An 8,124-nucleotide genomic window follows, 5' to 3' on the forward strand; every position below is an offset into this window, starting at 1 on the left:
TTCTTTCTTTCTTTCTTTCTTTCTTTCTTTCTTTCTTTCTTTCTTTCACCATCTCTATCTCAGTGCCTGAAAAATGGTAGACACTTAATAAATGTTGCAGAATGAATGAATAAAACAAACTCTGATTGGGAATCCAAATGACTGGGCTTGAATCCTTGCTTTGCTGCTTACTACCTCTGTGACTTTGGGTAAGTGTCATCCCCTCTCTGGATCTGTCTTCTCTTCCATACAATGACTATCTAGTTATTGGCAGAGGTTGGACTAGACAGATGGCCTGTAAATTCTCTTCCAGCTTTAAATCTATGATTTATGAACCCAGATCTCTAGACCTCTTTTCACTGTAGTACATTTCTTCCCAGGAAGTATTGTTGTTGACACAGCAAAGAAAGAAGATGTCACCATGGTTGATAGATCCAAGTTAGAGAAATTTGTATATTTATGGAACATTACATTTAGAAAGGACCTCAAGGTCATTGAAAGTTAGAGTGGAAAGGGACCCTTGGAATCAGGAGGGTAGGGACAGCCTGTGTCTTCTTCCTCTGTATTTCTCCCATCACCTAGAACAATCCTCTGTACTTAGTAAATGCTTATAAATGTTGGTTGAACAGATGAAGAAACTGAAGCCCAGAAAGGAGAAGAGACCTGTCCAAGGCAACATAGCCACTAAGTAGCAGAACTGGGATTAGTAGTGCCCAAATCTACTGCTTCTCAAACCTGATGCCTCTCAGCCTTGTAGAAACATTTCTACCAGAGTATCAGCATGTATAGTATAGTATAGTGGACGGCATGCTGGATCTGGAATCAGGAGACTGGGGGTCCTAGCCTCACATTCATCACTTAATATTTCTGTGATGCTGAGCATTGCTGAGAGGGCAATAGGGAGGTATATGGTGGATATGAGCAGGGCTGTAATACATCCCCAGTGAGGAATGTCAAACAACTGGAATGAAGGACATTATTAAAGAAAGGTATGATGGAAAAAAAGAAGATAGGTTATCACATGGGAAAGCAAGAGATAAACAAAGATGGATGGTCTGGTCGCTCTCCACTGGTGTTCTTTGAAATGTCAAGAGAAATCAAAGAATTTTCCCAGCATCATGTGGACTTTAAGAGAAGGCAGGGAAGAGAGCAGGCACAATTTTTTAAAAGACTAAAATACATACTAAAAATGGACAATTTTAATGTTCATAACTTCATTCTGAGGAAACTTTTTATATTTTAAAATTAATTATTAAGAGCTAATTTTGCCCAACTATGTGCTAATAAATCTAACAATCTAAACTAAATGGATGAATGTTTATAAAAACATAAATTCTTAACAGAAGAGGAAATAGAATACTTAAATAACAGTATCTTAGAAAAAGGACATTGAATAAGCCACCAATGAACTCCCTAAGAAAAAAAATCCCCAAAAGGGGTAATCAGAATGCACAACATCTTGGGGTGAGAGGAGGAGAGAGATGGGAAGAAAATTTGGAACTTAAAATCTTATGGAAGTGAATGTTGAAAACTAAAAATAAATTAATTAAAAGAAAAAAGTCTCCAGGACCAAATATATTCAAAAGTTAATTCTACCAAACATTTAAAGAACAATTAATTCCAATACTATATAAATTATTTAGAAAAATAGGCAAAGAAGGTATTCTACCCAATTCTTTTTATTACACAAATATGGTGCTAATGCTTAAACTGACAACAGCTAAAACAGAAAGATAACTACAAACCAATTTCCCTAATGAATATTGATGCAAAATTTTTAAACAAAATACTAGCAAAGAGGTAACAACAACATATCACAAATATCATACACTATGACGAGGTGGGATTTGTGCCAGGAATGCATGGCTGGTTCAATATTAAGAAAACTATTAGCATAATTGATCATATCAATAACAAAACCACCAGAAATCATATGAATATCTCAGTAGATGCAGAAAAAACCTTTTGACAAAATACAACACTCATTCCTATTAAAAATACCAGGAAGCATAGGAATAAATGGAGCTTTCCTTAAAATGATAAGTAGTATCTACCTAAAAAACCATCAGTCGTCATTATCTGTAATTGGGTTAAACTAGAATCTTTCCTACTAAGATTGGGGTGAAGCAAGGATGCCCATTATCATCACTATTATTCAATATCGTATTGGAAATGCTAGCTATACAGAAAGTCAGGAAATAATTTTTACAACCAGTGTCTCTGATAAAGGCCTCATTTCTAAAATATATAGAGAACTGGGTCAAATTTATAAGAATCCAAGTCATTCCCCGATTGATAAATGGTCACAGGATATAAACAGGTAGTTTTCAGATGAAGAAAGTAAAGCTATCTGTAATCATGAAGAAATGCTCTAAATCACTATTGATTAGAGAAATGCAAATCAAAACAACTCTTAGGTACCGCATCACACCTATCAGAATGGCTAACATGAAAAAACAGGAAAACAATAAATGTTGGAGAAGATGAGGGAAAATTAGAACACTAATGAATTGTTGGTGGAGTAGTGAACTGATCCAACCATTCTGGAGAGCAATTTGCAAATATTCCCAAAAGGCTGTAAAACTGTGCATACCCTTTGACTCAGCAATACATCTACTAAGTTTGTATCCCAAAGAGAGTTTTAAAAAAAGAAAAGAAAAAGGACCCAAATATACAAAAATATTTATGGCAGTTCTCTTTGTGGTGGCAAAGAATTTGAACTCAAAGGGATGGTCATCAATTGGGGAACTGCTGAACAAGGGGTGGTATGTGATTGTGATGGAATATTGCTGAGCTTTAAGAAATGATAGGCAGGGTGCTTTCAGAAAAGCCTCAGAAGACTTACATGAACTGATGCAAAGTGAACTGAGCAAAACCAGGGGAACATTGTGCACAGTAACAGCAATATTATACAATGATCAATTGTGAATGACTTAGCAATTCTCAGCAATACAAGGATCCAAGACAATTCCAAAGGACTCATGATGAAAAATGCTATCCACCTCCAGAGAAAGAACTAATGGAGTCTGAATGCACGTTGAAACATACTTTTTAAAAATTTTCTTTATTTTTCTTTTGTCTATGCTTTCTTTTACAACATGCCTGATATGGAAATACGTTTTCCATGACTGCACATTGAATAATCTACATCAAACTACTTGCCTTCTCAATGGGGGGGAGGGAGAGGAATGATTGGATGGAGGGAATTTGGAGCTCAAAATTTTAAAAAATGTTAAAATTTTTTATATGTACTCAGAAAAAATTAAAATATTTGGATACACGTAAAAACAATTTTAACATTCTTTTTTAAAAATTGAGTTCCAAATTCTTTCCCTTACTCCCTACCTTCCCTTGGGAAAAATTTTTAGAAAACAATGTAAAGTTTAAATCTGACATCATCCTCTTCTTCCCCCTGCCACACAGCAACTGGAAGTGACGCACTTCCCCTGAGCATGACCCTTGGTCTTCTAGCTTCTCTCGGTCCAGCCTCTGGAGAAGCAGCAGAGCTGCAGTTTGTGGCTCAATTTGTGGCTGATGAAAATGCTTCTTGGAGAGTGAAAACTTTAGATGAAATTCTTCAGGAGAAGTGAAGGAGGGAACAAGAAGAGATAACAGAGGCCAAATGCCTTAAATATTCTGATGTTCAGGATTACCTTGCAGCGGTGGAGCTGAGAGATCCCGGCCAGGAGACAAGGATCGGGAATGCCCCCCATAGGAGGGAAGCTTCCATGAACTATAGCAGGAAAGAAGATGCCTTCTGGGCCTTTGAGCCCTCCCAGTACGTGTCACGAAAGGAAAAGGCTCTTCACAGTAAAGAGGAGAAAAGGACAGAGACACGATGTCATCACAGTCATTCAGCACAGGGATGGAGGTTTTCTGGGGTGGAAGAAAAGGAGAGAGAGCATGAGCCCCAGAAGAGGCCTTGGGATGAGCAGGGGAAGGCCCTGCAGGGATGGGAGAGGCAGAAAAGGCAGGATGCCACTCTAGGACATTCCAGGAGGGACAGGGATCATCTTGAACAGCTGTAGCAAAAGAGAGAGCCAGAGAGGAAGATGAGGGAGTGGGAGAGTTGAAGAGAGAGAGAGGCCAGAAGACAAGTTTATACATCTCACAACAGTGAGAGAAGTAAAAAGAAGTGGCTGGAGTCTGAGCCCATTACACCAGCAGCCGGAGAGAAATGAGCAAGGGGGTGGCAGGAAGCTGGTCAAGGAGGACAACCTGGAAGAGAGGGAGCCCCTTGCTGATTTACCAGCTATTAGTGACAAGAAGAGAAAGATGAGCTCAGGTGAGTCCCCATCAGCAGAATCAGGAACTGGCTCCATGGAGGAAAAGGAGAGCGGCAGTGAGGAATCACAAGAGGAGGAGAGGACAGGAAGCAATTGGGAGGAAGTATCTGAGCAGTCTGTTGAGGGAGTGAATGAAGGAGAAGAGTAAGAGAATGGAAACGGTACCTTAGTTGCTACAGAGTCGTTTTGACCATGATTTGGGAGAGACGGAAGAAGGTGAAGAGATGGGTCAGAGGGGAGCACAATCCAATGCCGCAACAGAAGGAAATTACGTTCCAGACTCTCCAACCTTATTTCTCATGGAGCTGAAACACAAGCTCCCCAAATACCTCCCTACCCTCCAGGGTTGTTGGAGTGTGCAAGAATTCCAGTATCTGAACAGGATCGGAGAAGGCACATATGGTGTGGTATACAGAACAAAGGACAAAAAACAAACAAACAAACAAACAAAAACAACAACAATGAAACTGTGGCTCTGAAATGGTTAAAAATGGGAAAGGAGAAAGAAGACTTCCCAATGACCTCCCTCAGTGAAATTAGTATCATCCAGAAAGTTCGGCATCCAAACACAGTCACTCTCTGAGAGATTGTGGTGGGCAGCAGCGTGGACAAGATCTACATGGTTATGAATTACTAGGAGCAAGACCTCAAGAGCCTCATGGAAGCCATGAAGCAGCCCTTCTTGCCAGAAGAATTGAAGATGCTGATGATTCGGTGCCTTCAGGGGGTGAAGCGTCTTCACAACAACTGGATCCCCCACTGGGACCTCAAGACTTCCAACTTGCTCCTCAGTCACAGGAGCAATTTAAAAATTGCTTATTTTGTGCTGGTTGGAGAATGTGGCTCCCTGATAAAAGCTTACACTTCCATGGTAGTGACCCTGTGGTACTGGGCCCCAGAGCTGTTACTAGGAGCCAAGGAATATTCCACTGAGATGGGCATGTGGTCAAGTGGGATGTATATTTGGAGAGCTGTTAACTCAGAAGCTTCTGTTTCTGGGGAAATCAGAGATTGACCAGATCAACAAAGTTTTCAAGGACCTGGGAACTCCAAGTGAGAAGATTTGGCCTGGTTACAATGACCTTCCAGTAGTGAAGAAAATGGCTTTTGTAGAATATCCCTAGAGTAACTTAAAGAAAAGATCTGGAGCCCTCCTCTCTGACCAGGGCTTCGATCTGATGAACAAGTTCTTGACATACAATCCCAGCTGAAGATCAACGCAGAAGACAGCCTGACGCAGGAATACTTCAGAGAAACCTGCCTTCCCATTGACCCTTGCGCGTTTCCCACATGGCTGGCCAAGAGTGAGCAGCAGAGGGTTAAGCATGGCACCAGTCCACGCCTTCCAAAAGGATGACTTGATTACAGCCAGCTGGGGGCCTATGACCTCAGAGACTCTGGCTGCCATCTCCCCACCACCAATCACGGAATATCTTTGCCTGGCCGGGGCTTCACCCTCAAGTTCTAAATTCCACGCCAGGCCACTGGGCTAAACAAACCCCCCGAGAGCTGCAGCCGGACCATGGCTGAGAGCACCTGTGAACACGCCGGGGTGGAGGGGCTGGAGGGTGTGCCTCTCCCCGCCCTCGTGCCCCTCCTTGGAAACCCATGCAGCTCAGGAGGGCAGAGAGGATGGGGACGTCCAGAAGAACTGGGAACTTGGGTGTTAAGGCGATTATTACATGATTTGTTATTGTTTAATCACATGATTTAACCAACTGCAGTTTCTCTGTTGACCCTTGCCTTCTAGGCCCTGCTGCGTTGGGCGTGGGGGTTGGGGAAGATGACCTTTTAGGGGAGCTGAGCTGAAGCCTGAGTCCGAACCCGGCCGTCCCTGCAGTCATCACTGAGTGCCGGCCGCTGCCTCCCGTGCGTGGAGAGGCTGCTTACAAAGGGCCCGGGTGCTGTGAAACAAGTCCGTTTTGTCTTCCCAGTAAAACTGAAGTCGAGGAAGGTTTTTTCCTCTTTCCTGGAGACACCGTGCCCCGTTTCCAGCCCGGAGGGGACGGCGCGCGATCCCCTGGCCGGTTTGTTGGGAAGCCAGAACAAAAGCTACTTTATTGTCCCTGGAGCCGGGTGTGATAGGCGTCGCGGTTCGGGAGCAGCCAGCCCCGGTCCTTATTAGTCCCGTGCAGGAAGCTTGGCCATGGGCCTGGGTATTGGGTGGGGAGTGGTTGCAAAGGAACGGAGACTGCGGGCGGGTGCCATCGCTTGCTATGTTCTTGGCGCCTTTTCCCCACTTAGACTTGTGCCCCCCCCCCCCTCCGCCTCCGCCTCCCCCTTCCCCAACCCTCTCCTCCAGTCCTAACTTCTCCTGGACTCCCTGCCCCCACCCTCGATCCCTACCCCTTCTCCCTATCCCACCCCCAGCTCACACCTCCCCTGGGCCCCATCTTGCCAGACAGGAAATTTCAGATAGGCTCACACTGACCGGCTCCGGGAAGGAATGAGTTCTTACTCTCCATTTACTGTTATAAAGAGGGCGATACTTCATTTATTCGGTCTGTTCATTCATTGATTCACTTAATCATTCCTTTAAAGCTGGAGGGGGAGGCAGCATGTAGTACAGAACAACACATAGTGCAAGAAGCTGGGTTCAGATAGCCTGCCGCACTGTTGCTTGGGACCGCTATGATCCCGGACAGGACAAGTAACTTAATATCTCTGGGCCTCAGTTTCCTCATCTGTAAAATGAGGGGAATGGACATGATGGCTCTAAATCTTTTATCTTATAAGTAGATGACTTTTATGGCTCCTACCAGCTCTAGATCCCATGAGAATTCTCTTTCCCAACAGAATGTAAAGACCTTGGCCGGTAGGAGCTTTCTGTATTTGTATGCCCCAATGCCTGGAGGGCGATAGGTACTTAATAAATGATTGTGGGTTGATTGTTTTTTTTTGTTTGACCTGTCTTTTGTTTGTGATGTTACTAATATAAAGAACTCCCAGGGAGGAGACTCCTTTCACCAGTGCAGATCATCTCCTCCACAACTTACAGTTTTAGAGAACTCCCAGGGACACTGAGGCAAAGTGACTTGTCCAGAATCACACAGCCTGTATGTGTCAGGCAGGACGGGAGCCCTACCCAGCACTGTGGCTGGGTTTCTCTACACAATGACTGCCTTCTTTTGATTGATTTTTCAGATGCTCTTAATGCAAATGCCTTCTCTCAGTGTATTATCTCCTCTATCCTACATACATCTTGTCTGTACATAGTTATTTTCATGTTATCTCCCCTATCAGACTGTAATCTCCTTGAGAGCAGGGGACTGTGTTTTCACTTCCCCTCTCTTCTTCAGTTCTTCCCCCCCTCCCCCCCAAATAAGGACTTCTGGACTAGATACCTCTAAAATCACTTCCTGCTCTAAATTGCTCCCTGGCTCATGAAGTGCATGTCTAATGGTCAGAGGTGTAACTTTGATGGAGTGGCTGGAGCTTTGACCCAGGACTGTTATGGTAAAACAGAAATATCAGCTCCACACCAAATTTGCCAGAAATAATTAGTTAAAATAGGGAGCTACCCAAGTAAACAACCCACCTTCTCCAAAGGATTTATGTCTCCACTTCCACCTACCTGACAACTGGATTTGTCTTAAAAAGTTGATTTGTGGGCACATTTCCTACTGCTGGTCCTAATCTTATTTTTGGCTAGGGTTCTGATGATGGTGGAAACAGAGGCAGAATTTTGGGAGGGGACAGGAGGGGAACTCTTCAGATATCCAAATCACATTTCAGGTAAATCAAGGCCTGGCTGAAACTCTAGAATTTTAGTCCTTAATAAAGGGCCTAGCAAGATGTATACTATCAGAGGGCTGGGCCAAAGATCATCTGTCAACAGCTTGGGTTTTTATCAGTTACT

General features: G+C 43.5%; 1 pseudogene; it reads left to right on the top strand.

Moving 5' to 3' along the window:
• Window positions 1-3,071: 3,071 nt before the first annotated feature.
• On the top strand, window positions 3,072-6,434 carry LOC138150781 (cyclin-dependent kinase 11B pseudogene; annotated as a pseudogene).
• Window positions 6,435-8,124: the final 1,690 nt, after the last annotated feature.

Source organism: Petaurus breviceps, unplaced genomic scaffold, assembly GCF_028583685.1.
Source record: "Petaurus breviceps papuanus isolate PSGF00001 unplaced genomic scaffold, PetGlider_PUasm1.0 140, whole genome shotgun sequence".
Classification (NCBI taxonomy): Eukaryota; Metazoa; Chordata; class Mammalia; order Diprotodontia; family Petauridae; genus Petaurus; species Petaurus breviceps.